Source organism: Saimiri boliviensis, chromosome 5, assembly GCF_048565385.1.
Source record: "Saimiri boliviensis isolate mSaiBol1 chromosome 5, mSaiBol1.pri, whole genome shotgun sequence".
Taxonomy (NCBI): Eukaryota; Metazoa; Chordata; class Mammalia; order Primates; family Cebidae; genus Saimiri; species Saimiri boliviensis.
The window spans coordinates 60,426,927-60,446,046 of NC_133453.1; the positions used below are offsets into that span (position 1 = coordinate 60,426,927).

At 36.5% G+C, this 19,120-nt stretch overlaps 1 protein-coding gene across 10 annotated transcripts in view; it reads left to right on the forward strand.

Annotated features, from left to right (window-relative positions):
- Positions 1-19,120, forward strand: part of ZNF385B (zinc finger protein 385B) — a 393,057-nt gene that overhangs the window by 297,719 nt on the left and 76,218 nt on the right. The window lies entirely within an intron of this gene.

Consider the following 19,120-nt stretch of genomic DNA (forward strand, 5'->3'; position numbering starts at 1 on the left):
ATTTTCAATAAAATCTGCTGACAGGCCCTCTGTCATGACTTAGAGTTGTAAGGTAATTAGCGGGTAGGGCATCAGCCAACTTTTTATAGAGCACTGACCTTGACTTAGTGAGTAAACAGTTGAATGTTTTTGTCTTAGAGTTTTTCAGAGACAAGTCAAACAGTTAATGAAAGAAAAGCTGTAAAAGGGGAGCACTGTTCCTTGAGTAGTGGAGTGGGTCCGTAGGGTAAATCATGCCTGCCTTGGTTCCATCAATCCACCTCCTCCCAGAGCACCACATTACGCCATTTCAGAGAACATGAACTTGATGATGCCAATGGTATCCTCTGTTCAAACATTTGTGACATATTCCATACATAACTGAACGAAGCTATACTTCATAAAACATTTATGAGGTCTTTGGAAGTTAGCATTTATAGCCATTGCAGAAACCTAGCTGCTGCCAGGAAGTAGCATTCATGGTGCAAGTAGTCACAAATGGCTTACTGTGGCACATCTCTCTTTATTTATTTTATTTTACTTTTTACATTATTTATTTATTTATTTATTCAAGACAGCCTTGCTCTGTTGCCTAGGCTGGAGTGCAATGGCATGATCTCAGCTCACTGCAGCCTCCACCTCCCAGGTTCAGGTGATTCTCGTGCCTCAGCCTCCTGGGTAGCTGGGATTACAAGCGCACGCCACCATGCCTGGCTAATTTTGGTATTTTTGATAGAGACAGGGTTTCGCCATGTTGGCCAGGCTAGTCTCAAACTCCTGGCCTCAAGTGTTTGCCTGCCTCCACCTCCTAAAGTCCTGGGGTTATATGTGTGAGCCATTGCGCTGGCCTCTTTGTTTTTTTAAACAGAAATAATACATGAATACTTATTCCAAAAATTCAAATAAAACCAGTATTCAAGGTAAAATTAGAAAGTCACATTCCCTACCCCTACACACACTTTTATTTCCTTCTCTAGAGGAAGGTGGTCAGCAGCTGGTATCGATCCTTCCAATCCCCTTCTGGAACTATGTTATGCATATACCTAAAGGGTATCTCGTCACAGTTTTGTTTTTTCACAACTGCAATCATATAATTAGCACTACTCTGTTAGTCACATTTTTGATTATCAAAATGTCTTACATCTGCCTCTGTGTTTTGAAGAGCTGTAAAACAAAAATTGAGAGAATATTTCCATGAAGGATTTTTAAAGATAAAATTACAATTTCATAATGGTTTGTTAATGTTGCATAGAGGGTATAGATACACTAACATGTCTTTTTGTTTGTTTGATTAATTGTACACAGCAGTTAATCTTATTATATATTTGAGAAAACCCAAAGAATAATTATATTAATAGAAGTTGATTTTTTTTCCTTCTTGGAAGAAAATTAACATAATTTTTAAATAAAAATACTATTTGGTGAAGGTGAAGAATACCACAAAGAATTACATGAAATAATTATTTTACTCTCCCTATATTATATGCATGGCATTTATTAAACAGAGAGCTATTCTAGTAGTGTATTAAATATTAAGTCATTATAAGTGGAACCCTTATCATCTTGTAAGAACTGAATTTATGTGATCATTGGGTGACCTATGATTTTTCACTGTGAGTTGCAATTTAAATTACTCTAATCCTTTTCCTATAGACTTTTCCATTCTATTATCCAACTCACCCAACAGAATACCTAAGGGAACGTCATGAAAGTCATTGTCCACATTTTCCTAGGAAAATGCTATTATATCACCGTTTATAAGTACACTGGATTATTGTATTTGTGATTTTTCCATCTCTCAAAGTACTTAGACCTCAAAACGTTTTAGTAGGCCGTGATTATTACTCCTATTGTCTAGAGGAAGAAAGAGAGTTATTGAAGGAAGAACTGAGACTTGAATTAAAATCTTTTTAACTTCAAAACTCATGTTTGGGCCCTATGTCCTTGAGTCTTTTGGCCCATATCACCTCCCACCTCATTCACTGTGAACAAAGCTCAATCAGAAATCTTTTGTACTCTTTTCTGAACTGTGGTAGGCAATTTTCAATAGAATCCTTAAATAGAGGAAATGGTTTTTTTTTGAATGTGTATAATAGACCTCTACAAACAATACGAAGCTGAATATATTTGAAAAACAGCTATAATTTCTTGTTGGCAAATTTTTTAAGTATATTGTACTCAATAGTCCACCTGTTCTTTGAAAACTAGGTGAAATTTACCATATCTCTTTATTATTAACCAAGGTTAATATTAGTAAATATAAGAAATGAGGCCAATTTTCATCCTACAATTATCAGAAGAATGAAAACACTATGCTGGGTCACCATAGCTGAAAGTTTTGAAGGTTTGATGTTTTGTTATTCTCTTTAAGTAGATTTTTAAAAACATATAATGTTTTCCTCTACTGAGACCAGCTCAGCCATAGAGACCCCCACCCAGAGGCGCTGAAGGCATTAAGAAGCAGACACCCAGACAGAATAGCAAAGTGGGACTATTTGGGGGCCAACAGTCTTCTGAGCAGAGACTTTCAGGGGGCTGACAGCATTCTGGGCTGAGGGCCTCGAGCAGATTCTGACCTACGTATTTATTCTCTCTGAACAATGATTATTATTAACAACAGGTGTTCTGCTTTCTCACCGAACCAAGACAGACTAGGTAGGCAGCTGGTGCCTACTTACCACTGATCAAAGACAAACTAGAAAGTATCCTCCACGAGGGAGCCACGAGGGCAGGGTCACATATCCTGTGCTTAAAGAATTGTTTTAACCAGTGTATGATACACATATGCTGTTTTGCTTCTTTAGAATTCCCTAAGCAGTTTTCCCCTTAGCAGGGAGTGGCTAGGTTTTTTTTTTTGCCATCACTCTTCTTAGCAAACAATATAATTTTATCATACACTCAGCATTTCTCAGCATTCCTCTTTCTTATAGTGAAGTATAATATTATCTGATAAACAAAGAAAGAATGAAATGAGATATGTTGTATTCCAATATAGAATAAATGCCTGCTCTATGCCAAGTTGTACCCAATGAAGAAATATCGGGTTCTTTTAGTGGTTGCCTTGCCTTATCCACCACAACTGACAGAATCTCTCTCAATGCTTATGTATGAAAAAATAAGCAAATAATTTTAGTCTTTGTATAAGCAGAGTTTAAAGAGACATGATAAGGAAGATGAAGTTTGGATCATTGATAGTTTGTGATGGAGTACACGCCAATGACACATGACTGGAGGATGATGATGTTAACTCTGTGCTTCAGTAGTGTACTTTACAGAGGGGATGTTTTGAGTCATTTATAGGTAAAAGCCTGTGTGGACCAAAACATAAAAGTTTAAAAGATTTTGATCCTGGCCAGGCGCGGTGGCTCAAGCCTGTAATCCCAGCACTTTGGGAGGCCGAGGCAGGTGGATCACGAGGTCAAGAGATTGAGACCATCCTGGTCAACATGATGAAACCCTGTCTCTACTAAAAATACAAAAAATTAGCTGGGCATGGTGGTGCGTGCCTGTAATCCCAGCTACTCAGGAGGCTGAGGCAGGAGAATTGCCTGAACCCAGGAGGCAGAGGCTGCAGTGAGCCAAGACCGCGCCATTGCACTCCAGCCTGGGTAACAAGAGCGAAATTCCGTCTCTCAAAAAAAAAAAAAAAAAAAAGATCTTGATCCTAATATTCCAAAGTCTGTGCCTGGCTACCCACTAAAGCTCATTTCCACCATTGCTACCCTACCTTCAACTATGTGTCATTCAAAGTTCAACTTAGATATCACCTCCTTCCCAGAAAGTCTTCTGTGACTCTTCAAGTCTGAATTAAGTCCCATCCTCTGTGTTACAAAGTAGCCCCAGATTACATCAATTATAGCAGTCATCACATCATAGTCTAATTACCTGCTAATCTTTCTTCTTCGCTAGAACATCAGATCCTCGATGACGGAGGTGCTATCTTATTCATCTTAGTATGTTGGGTGTCATACTAAGATGAATACAGGTGCTCAACAAAATTTTTTGGAAGAGAGGAAAAGTCAGAAGGAAGGGCCCCAGTTCCTTGGTTTTCAATGTTCACACTCCCCAATCTAGTAAAAGGAATATTAACATTTATGAGTCCCTTCTAAGACCAGGTGATAAGCTCAAGTGCTTAACTTTATTTTTATTTTCCTGATAACTATCATTGTTTTCTAGTCTAAAGACAGTCGTTAACAAACTCTATTCCAGCTGTAGTGCCCAGTGCTCTCTGTTTGGCTGGTGTATGAATATTGGGAGTTTACTGCATTCCTTGTCCCAGAACCCAGCTTTAAGAGTATTTAAAAACAAAATTGTTAGTTACTGGATTTTATGGAAAATATGTGTAGTAAAGAGTACCAGGTTTGGGGAGAAGATAAGCAAATTAAATAAAACAAAAATACCCTTGTGCCCAATAAACTTAAAAGAAAAAAAATGGAGTAAATAAACTTGAAAAAACAAAGGGAAAACAGTTACTGAAGTTTATAGTGTTCAAGAAACAACATAAAAAATATTTTTTTCTTAGTAGAGATGTTTTCATTTTTCATTATTAATTTTTCATTAGATTTGCCAATTTCTCCATGGTCATTCTTCAGTGGCTGTGTGTCCTGTTTTGGGAGCTGCCAAAATACACACAACTGCTTCTTACATTAGAATTAGGATCTCCCATTTCCTTTACTGTGGATTAAATTTTCATCTTTGTTCACAAACAACTGGGATAATACTTGGTGTTTACTTGCCCTTAAGAAGAGACTTATTCTTAATTGAAATAAATTGAATACTTACCAAGATGGATATTAGCTTAATATGATAAAGTAAGTACATTTATAAGACACATTTATATAGAGAGAGACTGCTATGAACTGAATGTTTGTGTCCCCTCAAAATTCATATGTTCAAGTCATAATCCCCAATTTGAGAGTGATGGTATTTGGAGGTAGAGCCTTTGAAGGTAATTTGTGTTAGTTGAGGTCATGAAGTGGGCCTTCATGATGGGATTAGTGCTCTATACGAAGAGACAGAGAGAGCTTTTCCTCTTCTTTGCCATGGGAGGACATAGTAAGAAGGCAGCCAGCTGCAAGCCCAGGAAGACAGCTCTCACCCAGAACCCTACCATGCTGGCACCTCAGCCTCCAGAACTATGAGAAAATAAATTACTGTTTTTTTCACCCAGTCTATGGTATTTGGTTATGGCAGCCTGAGCAAACTGAGACACATACCTAACTTACATGATGTGACAATACATAAGTAAAGTTTCTTTTTAGCAGCCACACATTGTGTACATGCAGATGTATTTGTGTAACTGTTCAGAGCAATAGCTATAATCAAGAGCTGCCTTGGGACTGCAGTTACCTGTCAATTTCTCTGCCAATTGGCAGGTGTTTTACATGCCTATTTATTTGAAATGTTTTTCTGAGTCCTGCCATGTTTTTACAACTGCTCTAGGAAAGTACAAGTACAATGGCAGTCACTGCTGCTTTATTGTAAGAGTCTCAACAATCTTAATTTTGTGAAAAATAATCTGATTTTTACTGCCTACCTTGAAATTATTTTTTTTCCTGAGACATAGGCAAATATGTGGGACAGAATAAAGATGATTTCTAAGTTTAAAGTTCCAAACCACCGTATGATTCTTTGAATCATCCATGACAAGCTGTGAAATGATCTACATGATTACCATTTATCTTATCATTGTAGAACCTCTGAGATTCTGACTCATTCATGGTTTGGCAATATTGATGAATATTTAAAAAATTTTTTCTTGTAGTAGAAGTAAAAATATATTCATCAGAGGGATTCTAAATAAAGAAATTGGGAATCAAATTCACATTTGCTTTGCTTTTAATTCATGCCATGTTTCCCATGAGGTGTTATTGTAAGGAAACCCGAAGCTAGGACATTTAATTTTTTAACTTGTCTTTAATATCTTTATCTGTTTAGTGATGTCTTTATTTAAACATTTGAATATGTATTTTTATCTTATTTGATTATTTTAAATTTAAGTAGAATACTTTTGCAACCCAAATGTGAACTTTTGCCCTTTGAGTCTTGTCACTCTGCTAGTGCTTGCTGTCATTAAAGAGTTATGTATTCCATATTTCTTAGGATACTAGTATGTCCAACTGACAGCTTGTACTGACACGTGCATCACAGTCAAGTAAAAGAAAATATGGTTGAAATTTTTTGTGACATGCTTTAAAATATATTGAAGGATTATCTTGTTTTATGTGTTCTAAAGGAGTGTATAGAACTAAAATATGCCAACAAAAATTTTCCATGCTTACTCAAAATCACTTGAAGAGGGAAGAGGTTGATACCTATTACTAGGCTTAGATAACACAACAGCAACATTCCCCAGATCATTAGAAAAAAAACAGTCATAGGAAATCTTTGAAATGTGGTATAAAGCTAACAAAGATTTTGTACAAATATTTAAGCATTGGTTTATATGGCTAGAAAAATTTATATTTCTATTAATTTTTTTTTGAGACAGAGTTTGGCTCTGTTGCCCAGGCTGAAGTGCAGTAGAGCAATCTCAGCTCACTGCAGCCTCCACCTCCTCATTCAAGTGATTCTTCTGCCGCAACCTCCTAATAGCTGAAACTACAGGTGCACACTACCACGCCTAGCTAATTTTTGTATTTTTTGGTAGAGATGGGGTTTTGCTATGTTGCCAAGGCTGGTCTCAAACTCCTGAGCTCAGGTAACTTGCCTGCCTCAGCCTTCCAAAGTACTGGGATTACAGGTGTTAGCCACCATTCCTGGCCCATTTCTATTAAATTTGACAGGGAGAAAAAGTATGTAAACATACCACAGGTAGGAAAAAAAACACATAGTGACCATCTGCACTATTGTGTCTCTCACCCTTTCAAACCACAATATGTGCTTTTACAATTTGACTCATGTCCCTTGCCTTACTCAAAAGCCTCAAGATTTATCTTACTAAGGACTTTGTCTTCAACTCTCCCTCTTCTGTATTCTTGAAAATGCTTTAGAATATGCAGATATTATTTATATGGTATGTATGTATGTATTGTATGTTTGTATAATGTGTAGCAACATTTTTTTCTCTCTAATAAATTGCTTGTTTAGGGCATCTAGAAAAAGTCGCTCATTCACAACCATTTACTGCATGTCTACAAGTCCACGGCATTGTGCTAAGGAGACAGTTTATTGTGATGAATTAGAAGTTGCTCAGTAGAAACTGCTTCCTCTTGTATAATTCACTATCACATAACAGAGGATTGTGCTCATAGTGAACAGTCAATTCACTTCATAAAAGCTGCCTAAACATATGAGATTGAGGCTTTGATAGACTTTATGAGGTAAAGGAATATAAAATTTCAGGAGCCTATGAAAAGAGGCATCTGTAGATCCACCATGCTGTGTCCTCTTACATGTCCCTTTCTTTATTCTGGTCTCAATGTCACATGGCTCTGGGGCCTCATCTTCAGTGCTAGAGTTTCAAGGATTATGTGTACTTGGAGGGGACATCAGATTTTCTGGCAAGACAGGTCTTTAGTCTTGGCGCTGTCCCAGGTCAGCATTTTTCAAGAGTAATGTCAACTTGGAAAAAGTGTCTATGTTGGTCCCTCTTCTGAAAAATTTTTATCTTATTCTACACTAATATTCTTAACAAATATCCATATAATTAAAAAGGAAGAAGAGGAAACAGGAAAACTTAAAGAGGAAAATTCTTAGCTTCTCTCAGTGACCAAAACTTTATGTCTCTGTGGTAAAATAGGCAAGCCTAATAAATACAAAAAAGTAGCAAAATATTATTGTACAAAACATTTCCTCCAGTCCAGAAAAGGCATTTCTAAATTAGTTAGTTGCTCTATAAACTTTAATCAATGATGGTGGCCCTTGAAAAACTTTTATCAACAGCTTGGGAACCCATTCAACAACACAGTTCTGTTTTTTCTTCCACCTTCTAGATTTTTGTGTTCAGAATTAAGTCTCACATCCCTTAGGGGTTGGAGAGACATGCTTTGGAATATTCTGGTTCCTTTACTTTTATAGATGCTTTTTGAGGGTGCTATAGATGAATTGGAGTGCTGTTTAGCAACCTGTGAAGTTTCAACATCTTTGCAGAGCTCAGTAGGAATCTCGAAAAAACACTTTTTACAGATTTGCTTTCAATTCAGGTTTTCTTACCTTCCTTTTTATGTTCTGATACTTGAAATTTTTGAAAGACACAAATCGCATAAATAATACCTTTTTTCATGGAATTCTAGCATCAGAAGGATTTAGCATATTTCAAAGACATTTTACATTAATTCTTTTAATGTACCCATATATGAAATACGTTACATGTGTCATTGTTGTGCCCTTTTTGCAAAGCAGAAGATTGAAGAATAGAATCCAGTCTTCTCATTTATTCTGATAGAGAGCCCTACCACTGAAAAGAAAAAACATAAAATCCAAATATCAGAAAAGCAAAAGCTGGTCTCCACCATACTATATCCTGAACTTAAATGTGTGCACTTCTCTCAGGTTATTCATGTGCGAAATATTTTTTTAAGCACCCAATAAATCCTGTGGCTTCTAAAGTCAAGTTGAAAATTCTCCTTTGCAATGTATTTGATTCAGGAGATAGATTCATCTTGTCAGCTTATACTTGTTTTATCTTATTGTGAATACAGTTTTTAGAGCCAACCAAAGAACTGAGTGGTAATAGAGAAAATATACCTGCTTTTTTTCACAGGCTGATGATTTACAAATAATTAGCGGTACACAGAAAGAAATTCTCTAACAATTAAAAACACATGTCTGGGCCCACTTAATTTCTGTGTTCCCCAGGTAGACCCAAACTGAGGAACCCATAAATATCTACATTTCCCAAAATGAGCTGAAGCTGTTAGATGCTAAAATGATTACAAATGACTGCTATCACATGGTACATTTTTGGAGCACTTACCTTTCTAAAGAAGTGGTGGCATTTATTTATTTAGTCAGTCACTCATTCATCAACTATTTCCTACTTCCTCCAAAAAGCCATTTGGAGAGTTCTTTCAGACCTCAGAAAAATAACTCTACTTTTTTGTTCTAAAGTAAACTTCTAACCATCCTACCTGGCCTTGCCTCTGCTTCCTGCCTTCCAGGGAAACAGAACCCAGAATAAAGGGGAGAACAAGATAAGGTGATTCACTTGATTATATAAGGAAAAAACAACATAGTAGGAATTAGAAGACCCATGTCTAGACTCATAGTCTTTGATCTCAAGAAAGTCACTTTGTGCCTCTTTTCCTCATTTTCATGATGTAATACCTTCCGATTTTTACATTATAGAGATTTGAATTTTTTATCTTTATGAGGAATTGAGGGTATATGACTGAATATTTAGAAAAATTTTGGAGTTTAATGAGAGGCTGTGAAAGAATCGTAACTATATAACATATCACCATACTATTTCTAATAACTTAAAATACCTATAAATATCAAATGAGATGATGTTTATGAAAGGAAACTTAAAACAGCAAAGCTCTATTCTTACAATATTGATATTTTAATTACTATTTCTATCCCTTTGATCCCTTCTTCCTAATTACTTCAAATAAACCAAGTTTTATGTTTGTCACTAGGGCTGGCTGTGTACATTAGAGCAATCCTAATTAACATAGATGCTAAAGATATGGCTAAGACCTTGAGTTTAAGAACTTAACACTCCAGTTTAAAATAGTTATTCCTGGTACTTAGCAGGTGCTCACTTGATGTTATCTGAATGAGATAATGCTAGAGCATACTTAAAGATCACAGTAAACTGGCTGCCTGGAAACCATACAGAGGTGCTGCAGCTGAATTTGGAGCAGAGATCAGAAGAGAATATATTAAGTGGAGGTTGGGAATAAGCAAAACCAGTTTGAATGGATTCTATTTTTCCCTGTTTACTTTCAGTGATATTTAGGCTTTAAGGGCTACATGCCATTTTAAACCTGAGAGCTGTGTACCTATGATACATTGTCATAGAGTACTAAGACATAATGTATTTTGCTATATTTTTAAAATACTGTTGACATCCAAATATAGAACCTTAATCCCCACATTATTCATTAATCAAATTGCAACTAGGTTAGAATGGCCATTTAAAACACATTTTAAACTAAGTCGTGATAATCAATATATCAAATTATCCTTCATGCATTGATAATGGATATTTATTCCAAAAAAATCCCTTGAACTTTGACTGTTGTACATCTCCCTTTACCCTACCAACTCTTCCCTGCTCCCACACACCTGTTTTCCTGTATTTAAATTGCCAATCCTATGAAAAGGACTCCCTTAACCTGTGCTCTGAGCATGGCATCTAACTGTAAGTTCGTTGCCTACTCAAAAAAGATTAGTAGTTTTATATTCTATCCAAAAGTATTATGTAGCCTTTAAGGATATGTACATATGCATAAAAAATATTTTTTTTCTCAGAATGCAAATATCCACCTAAATAAAAAATTTTTAACTTACACAAGCTAAGACATTCAGAGCTGTTAGAACAGCAGAGAAATCTACCAGTCTTTAGACTTCTGAAGTGGTGGGGGGAGTAAAACGGATGCATCTTACATCAGTTCCCTCAGAAAAGATCTATCTAGGAAGAGAGCCTGTAGCATAGAGCTCATCACTCCTATGCAATCAGACCCTCCATTGTCTTCAGAGATTGCTGCTGCCTTACAGGCCTGGCCCCTTTAATGAATGAGTACCTTCTGAAGAAGCATTGTGACACCCAGATGTAGAGTTCTTTGAAGCTACGCATCTGGGGAACCTTCATTTCGTTGCAGTGCAAGGGTAATGTCAGAATTTCCTGGAGTCGGTCATCACAGGAAATTGTCAGCAATTCATAGACTCCCTCTTACGTTTGCTTCAGCCTCTAGGGTAATCACAAAAGATTATAGTCTCCATTTCAGCTCTCATATCACTGAAATATCCTCTGCTGAGAGCATGATTGATTTCCAGGGGCCAGCTTTTAACCTCAGCTTTGGGAGGGCCAGTGGAACTGTAGTGGTTTGATAACTGTCAACAACTGATATTGTGATATTGTTCTATTGTGAGGCAGCAATCTGCTGATTCTTGACTAATTATACAAAATCTTTTTACTCAAGTGGCATATCAACTTTTCATGTTGTTAGTTATAGGTATTTGTCTGATTTTAATTAGTATTACAGGTTGCAGGGAGGCAGAAGGGTGAATAAAAATTTCAGATGAGTTTCATGAAGACTTTGAAGGGCCAAGCATCCTGATAGACTGAATTTCAGGAAAGAAAGCAAAATAATTTAGAAGCACTTCTGAAAATCTTTATAAAGAGTGCATACATTGTAAATACAAATGATTTTTGCCTCTTAACAGCCTTTTTCTGAATGTTACTGGGAGACTTGACATCTTTCATGACAATTTGCTATGTGGTTCATGTAGGTTTTTCTTCACTGTTTGATTAGGAATTCTTGGTGCCCTATCCATGGCCAAGATATAAGCAAACTGGATGTGTTTTTAACTGGATGTGATTTCATTCATTGTATTTGTTTTTCTCTTACATATGTGTTACTCTATTCAGAACATATAGAGGCAGAAAGGGCTTGGCATGTGTTCGAAATAAATTTGGTAAATGTGATAGTTTTGCCTGGCAATAACTATGTTTCTTTACAAATTCAGAAGAAAAGACAGTTCAATTTAAACTACTTTTGTTTGAACCAGAGTCTCCTTGCAATCACGTGACAATAATGGTAAATCAAATGGACAAATGTTGAATGTCAAGCTGTACCATTAACAGAGCCTTATTCAATAAAGCAATTATCACTGCAGAAAGCAGAGTGAAGGACTCTATTAAAGGTCTTTATTTTACTTTACAACTATTGTATGTTTTGTATACTATAAATGCAGAGACAAATTTAAACCAAAAATGTTTTCCACTAAGAAGAGCTAATATGTGTGTACCTGCCTGTTTATAGAGAAGGGCAATAGCAAGATGAACAGATGACATAAAATATTTTTGCTGTCAACTTTCCACAAAACCACTCAGGGACCACTTTCCTAGTTAAAACCCTAAAATGTTAATGGCAACAAGGCAAGCCTGTGAGGAAGAGGACCAGTAGAATCAACCCTGATATAGCTGTGACATCCTTGGGTGGGAATCAGGGAAGGGGAAACAGATAAAATATAGGATACCCAGTTAAAGAGAATATGTATGTATGTATGTATGTATGTATGTATATTTTTGAGGTAGACTCTCACTCTGTCACCCAGGCTGGAGTGCAGTGACATGATCTTGGCTCACTGTGCTTGAACCTCCCAAGTTCAAGCGATTCTCCTGCCTTAGCCTCCCAAGTAGCTGGAATTACAGACACCCACCAACACTCCCAGCTGATTTTTGTATTTTTAGTAGAGATGGGGTTTTGCCATGTTGGCCAAGCTGATCTCAAACTCCTGACCTCAGATAATCCACCCACCTCGGTGTCTCAAAGTGCTGGTATTACAGGTGTAAGCCACTGTGCCCAGCCTAAAGAGGAGTTTTAGATAAACTGCAAACAAATAATTTTTAATGTCAGTATGTGCCATGCAATGTTTGGCACATACTTTTAAAAATTATTTGTTGTTTACCCCTAAAATTCCACTTTAACTAGACAGCTTATATTTTTATTTGCTAAATCTGGTAACCATAGAAGGAGATCTGGATTCACCTGTTACCTGACGAGGCTCAAACAAGTCACTCAAATTCTCCAAATCTTTCTTCATTTTCAAGCAAGAAACACTAAACTCAGGCTGGTAGTTCTGGGGCCTGACTTTTCTGCTTCAGTATTCAGCATTTTATTCTATTGAGTTTCCAGTTAGGATTTTTGTTTGGGTGGGTGAGGAGGTTCTGGGGCTCATACAAAAACAATTTTTTTTTAAGTTTGAAAGTGTAGATTATCCCTAACATTTTACCACTGCATAATGGGCATGTGGCATGGGAAATTAAGAGCCCAAAATACTTAGAACATTGCATATTTGTTACTTTGTCTACAGCTTTGCTAGTCCTCAATTGTCATGTTTCTTCTTAGTGAAAGGGCAAGAAATGTGTTGTCCCCCATTTGGGGGGAAAATGCTTCATTTCCACTTAGCTTTGCAAAATGAAGAAATATGTTCAAACAGAAATATATTCAAAGTTTCAGGTTTCTCTTTTGCACTTCTTCCTGTCTTGTGGAGTTTTCTTTTCATCTTACACGTTTTTAATTTGTGTCATGGACCTCAGCATCAGATTGTATCTGATTAGTAACCGAATAGCCTTTCAAACTTAACTTTGGCAGAGTGGTTTCGAAAGGATGTCAGTTAATGCATGTGGCTGTTCAGGAGATGTATTGATTTTTAAATCAAGAAAGTTTATTACTTCTCTAGTCTCTTAGAAAGCCCTTGTAACATATTTTTGAGCCCGTTTACCAGAAAACAAGCAATTGTATCCTTACTTGGATTTGGAGATTTAGCATCACTGTTTTTTTAAACTGCATCTGTAAGTATCAGCAAGTATTCTTCAGTTACTTGTATACCTTTTTTTCTCTCCTAAAAATGAATCCTATTTTATAAAAAGGTATCTTCAGAGATATTTTTGCTGCTGAATTTTATGTTATGGAAATTTAATCTTGAGGACAATTTGGGGGATTGTTTTCAAGTCAGTATTTAAAAAGAAGACAAAAGTCCAAAAACTGATTACTGTCTTTTAGCTCACATATTTGGCCTGTCCTTCCAAATTTCAGGATGGATCTCTCTTCAAATGTGCTGTGGAATAATCATTTCTCATGACCTATCCTCAAATGAATCTCTATTTTATTTCATAGTTTATACATCTACTGAAAAATTATTCTTTAGTCTGTCTCCAGAAATGATATATGTCTCATTTTATTTTACCCCAAGAAGATACAATACTACATAAGGAAACACCCAACCATTTTATTTAGATTCTCTTGGTGAATCTACTTTCCGTTCCTATCACTCAGAACGGTATAGTACAAACAGTTTTGTTGGTATTTATCTTTGGGTGGTAGAGTTTATTCTCAGCTATATAAGTCTTGAGCTATTCATTGTTGCTGTTTAAATATGAATATATCTCATCAAGAAGAATAAAGTATAAGTACTTTGAGGACAGTAACTTCTCCACATACAAAACATATGATAATTTTTATTTTATTTCTTCTTCTGGGATACTAAAATTCACAAGACGTAAATTCTTATTAATTCCCCTAAAAGATTCCAGGTAGTTTTTCGTTTTGCTTAAAACATCTGTAATTTTTCTCATATTTTTTCAAAAGGCCATCTACTTATATCATGTGAACTGTTATGCATGATTTTTGGAAGATGTTATAGATCTTTAAAATATTCTGTATACTTTGACCAAAAATTATTTTAGTTATAGGAACATCAAATCTTGAAAATAAAATGAAAACCCTATCAGGAATTTTCTTTGATTCCTGATGGAAAAATACCTGTATTCCCTAATGATTTCCAGTCACATCTAAGTATTTGCTTATTCAAGAATGGAAACAAAGAAAAGCACAGAGTTTCCTTAGAAGACATAATTCAGCTCATTACCTTAATGCTTTTTCCCTACATTGAAAACAGCAGTTGTAATTGGGGTTGAGGATGCTTTGAGCTTCTTTAATAAATCACATTAACCAACCAGACCTCTCAGTATTCATTTAAAAACCTGAATATGAATTCCTATGCAAGAGAATTTCAGTTATTTAGTTTACTCGTTTAAAACTCAAATAGGAATATCAACGCCAAAAATATTGCTGGGTATTGTGTGTTAGTGACTATGAGGTAAAAGTAAAGATTTAATTACGTCCCATACCCATTTCAGAAATAAATTGAAAGTCTTATTTGTTAAGCTGAACTTTTTGAAAAGCTCTTTCATGTGGCTTCTTAAATTACCCAGCAGCATAACTACAGCTTTGCTGCATCACTCTTGATCCCAGGCAGCATGGAAAATCACCAGGCATGTGGAGCTAGCCAGGAAAATGGAACATTTTACATTTGGACTGACCATATTTGTTACATACAAGGATCTACTGTGAGAGTTAGACATTCAGCTTCAGTCAGGTATCCAGGTCTAACCTTATGACATCTCCTATTAACAAAATAACTATGGTCTGAAAATAAGAATTACTTTTCCTACACAGAGAAGTTTAAAATTATTGTCAAAAGCATTACTAGGTTTCCACTAAAGAGAAAGAGATGGTGAAATCACCCATTCATTTGCTTTTAGCTTTATTATTTTTACCATTTAGTAACTCTTTAAGGTTCAAAAAGTGTAAAAGGTGAAAAACATTATATTGTTGTAATATCCTCAGAAACAACTGTTAGAGCTTAGATAACAAATATATATATATATTTAAGACGAAAGAAGTAACTCATGATCATTTTGCTATTCACTCACCAAGTTCCAGACCAACCACACTGTATAGAAACCTATTAGAAAGGTCTCCAGAGGAGAGGAGTCTAGTACTTAGCATTCATCCTCAGAGAACTTTCAAATTGTAGATTACTTTAGCTTCCCTTTATTCTTGGGATTATGATAATGGTGGTGGCTCTGAGATCAGTTGTTGTCTTGCTAGTTGGTAGTTGGAAAAAAATCCTCTGCAGATATCTCAGAGACGGTGTTGGAAGCTGAGGAGCATGCCTTTTAGTCTACAAGTTTTAACAATTATATGAGTTTGTATTCTGTATGAACTTCTCTAAATCATAGAAGAGATTTTTTTTTTTTTTGCATATTTGGTATGGCTTTACATGTAAAAGTATCTGAATTACAGTGGGTATCAAGGCAACAAAAATGTGTTTTTAGGAATTCTTCATGGTAAAATGTTTCTTTTCTTCTATTTTATTTTTTTCGTGCTACTGACCACCATCTGAAAATACCTTATTTATCACTTTAGAGATTTAGGTTTCGGACTCCCCAGCTAAAATGCTGGATTTTTGAAAGCCTATTCTCCACTGTATGTCCAACTCCTAAAACTATGTATGATAGGTACTTAATAAACTTTTATCATATAAATAAAATTTCAAGAAACATATGGTAAATATATAAACAAATTGGAAATCATACATTTATAAAAGAGTAATATGTTCAACAAAAATTCCTAAGGACAGAAATGAGTATTTAAAGTTGATATGAAACTCTTACCTCTGAAAGAGTTGCGCCTTTTACTACTAGAGTCATCTAGAAAAAGGACATTATTTTGTGACAGAAACCCCAAAATAGAATGAAGATGAAATTTCTCCAGAATAAATGACCAGAAGATACAGAGTTTAGAGTTTAGTTTTCTTTTCTTTCTTTCTTTCTTTTTTTTTTTTTTTTTGAGACGGAGTCTCCCTCTGTTGCCCAGGCTGGAGTGCAGTGGCATGATCTTGGCTCACTGCAACCTCTGCCTCAAGGGATCAAGCAATTCTCCTGCCTCAGCCTCTCAAGTAGCTGAGATCACAAATGTCTGCTATCTCACCAAGCTAATTATTGTATTTTTAGTAGACACAGGATTTCACCATTTGGCCAGGCTGGTCTTGAACTCCTGGCCTCGTGATCCACCCGCCTTGGCCTCCCAAAGTGCTGGGATTGCAGGCATGAGCCACCATACCCGGCCAGTCTTCTTTTCAAAACAGATCTTCAAGATACATCACAGGATTTTTTTTCTTGACTTTAGTCATCCTTTCTGTCAATGGAATATACAACTCTTGTTTGGTAATTCCCAGAGTTTCTCAAAAGAGCCCTGACAATATGGAATTGGAGTGAAATATATCAAGCTTTCTAAATTCATATTTGAGAAAAAAGGGAAAACATGAAATACTATACTGTACTTTACTCTGATAGACCGCCTCATCTCTGGGCTGACTCCCTTGTGTTTTCTATAAGGAATATATACTTCCATTAAGGAGGCTCTACAAAAGTGGAAAAAACTGAAATCCTGGGGTTTCACCTAATTTTGGCAGCTATCAGATGTTGCCAGTAGTCAACTAGCCTCAAAATACTTAAAAGCCTACAACATTTTAATAATATAGTAGTAGTAGCAGCAATAATAATAAAGCTTTGCTGGATCTGGTACTTAGATATAATGTAATCTGCTAGTTTCTGAAGTATGTGTTGTGTTGTTATTGCCTTTATAACAGCTCTGAAAGAATGGTTAACTTTCTGGTTGGGTAATTGTATTCCGGTGAAAGAGGGGCCCAGTTAATGTTGTTGCTTGCAAGCCACAACCCATATATGGTTTCAGCAAAGAACTGAGGATTCTTGAGGAAACCACGTTCCCAAACACTTGACCCTTGGTTTAATAAACAGTTTGTGGAGAGAGTGACGTGCCATTCGTCTTCCTTTCAGCAGCACTGATCACATGGGTGAACCCTTTTCAGGGTGTTCTGGGTAGGAGGAGCAGTGTCAGCAAGGCAAGCCTCGGCTTTTACACACTCCAGATGCAAATGTGCAGCTCCCATGGTAGCATGCCCTCCCTGTGTAATGTTCCATGCAGTGTATTTTTTTTTTTTTTTTTTTTTTTTTTTTGAGACAGAGTGTCGCTCTTGTTACCCAGGCTGGAGTGCAATGGCGCGATCTCGGCTCACCGCAACCTCCGCCTCCTGGGTTCAAGCAATTCTCCTGCCTCAGCCTCCTGAGTAGCTGGGACTACAGGCACGCACCACCATGCCCAGCTAATGTTTTGTATTTTTAGTAGAGACGGGGTTTCACCACGTTGACCAGGATGGTCTCGATCTCTCGACCTCGTGATCCACCCGCCTCGGCCTCCCAAAGTGCTGGGATTACAGGCTTGAGCCACCGCGCCCGGCCCATGCAGTGTATTTTTAATGAAGCTTCTGAATTGAAATTCAAAACAGCACAAAGTTCTATGGTTCCAGTCTGGGCAATATGGTGAGACCCCATCTCTACAAAAAATTAGCCAAGCTTGGTGGTACATACCTGGAATCCCAGCTACCCAGAAGGCTGAGGTGAAAGAATTATTTGAGCCTGAAAGGCAGAGGTTGCAGTGACCCAGATTGAGCCACTGCACTCCATCCTGAGTGACAGAGAGAGACGCTGTGTCAAAGAAAAAAGTTATATGGTTAAACTAGTGTTGCCAAGAATATACAATCCTTTGTATTTTTTGATTTTTAAGATAAAAAAATTGTATTTGTTATAGCTGTGCCTGTTTTCTTTCTATTCAAGTTTTCAAGGATTTTTGAAAAGCAAAACATCAACATAGACATATGGTCAGTCTTTAAACATAAAAGACAAAACCCATTTTAAAGTAACTTTAGAGGAATATTGCTCTTCAGTGACACAGCTATCACCTAAACATGTTGTTTCATGAATGTTTGAAGTTCTATTGAGACCCAATTGTCACATCTTTTTCCTGTAAGTCTGATATTGAAAAAGGAAGTGATAAAAAAATAGCTATTCTTTTTGTACTGCAGTAATTCCATAATATCACAGTTTAAAAAGCCAAACTTCCAGAAGGCCCAAAGTCATAAGGATTTAGTAGCTGAGGTCTGCTTAGCAGCACATCGAGGACAGGTGCTTTGCAGCAAATGGAGGACACGTGCAAATGTTGACTGCCACTTGCAAACACGTAGTCTCTAAATATTCCCAGGACTTCTTTTTGTGTGTGAAAACCCAACTGTTATCATGAAGAAAGAGGACAGGGCAGCCCAAATTTTTATTTATGGTTTTCCTGAAGTTACACAAGAATAAGTGGGCCTACCGTTAAGAATATCAGAAATGAGTCAGAAAGAGAAAACCTAGACTTCTTTCTCCAGGAGAACTTTCCTTAAGCACCTTAGGTTTGTGGAGACAGCTACCTTCCAGGATGCAGAAGTTTCAGGAATGCTTGTCTATTCTTCTCCAAACGCATATCCTTTAGCAGTGCAGTGCAATACACTCAGGGCTCCTGCAGTGTTCCTTTAGCAGGGAACAATGTGAAGAGAGGCTCCTACCTGTGTTTGAATGCTGACCTACAAACTTGAGGGTGATTCATTATTGAACCTCTCAAAGCCTTGAATTCTTCATTAGTAAAAGGAGGATAATAATCATGTCTGCCTCATGTGATGATGGAGACTACAGAAGGTATTTCCTTAGTATAGTTCCTGGCAATCTCAGTCAATCAAAGCTGCTATTATAATGATGTTTATTATTGTTATTACACAGCTAGAA